Genomic DNA, 507 nt, shown 5'->3' on the forward strand with positions numbered 1-507 from the left:
GTAATCGTGATTTCAAATAACCAGAAAACTTAAAAGCATTAAATGGGAATGAGGAAAAAAAATGTATTTCGTCTACCAGTAATGCAATTTGTTTAGCTTCTACTGTCCGTGCACGCCACGTTCCCGGACAGCACTCTCGTTAATAACAGCCCCTACTCGTCAAACTGTCATCGATAATTAAATGTTGCTCAATGGTTAGAATTCGCTTTTTATTCGTGTATAATTAATAGACATGGGAATGCACTTCGCCAGGCATTCGATAACAATGGTAGAAGATAAAAGTTTTTTTGTGTATGAATTATGCTTTTTTCACACTGGTGGAAACATGCCAGTGTCTTTACTTAATATTTTGTTTCTTTTATACAATATTAGACCAAAATATTATGCTAATATATATGCATCCTGATATACCTCATCAAAACAGTCCCATTCATTCTTAAAACACACACACACACTCATAAAAAATCATAAATCAGATATAATAAGATCAACAGATACGATGTTATG

At 33.3% G+C, this 507-nt stretch overlaps 1 protein-coding gene across 1 annotated transcript in view; it reads right to left on the reverse strand.

Annotated features, from left to right (window-relative positions):
• LOC119588629 overlaps window positions 1-507 on the reverse strand; it is a gene marked incomplete at its 5' end in the record, with an annotated part of 218,878 nt that overhangs the window by 25,173 nt on the left and 193,198 nt on the right.

The sequence above is a fragment of the Penaeus monodon genome, chromosome 24, assembly GCF_015228065.2.
Source record: "Penaeus monodon isolate SGIC_2016 chromosome 24, NSTDA_Pmon_1, whole genome shotgun sequence".
Taxonomy (NCBI): domain Eukaryota; kingdom Metazoa; phylum Arthropoda; class Malacostraca; order Decapoda; family Penaeidae; genus Penaeus; species Penaeus monodon.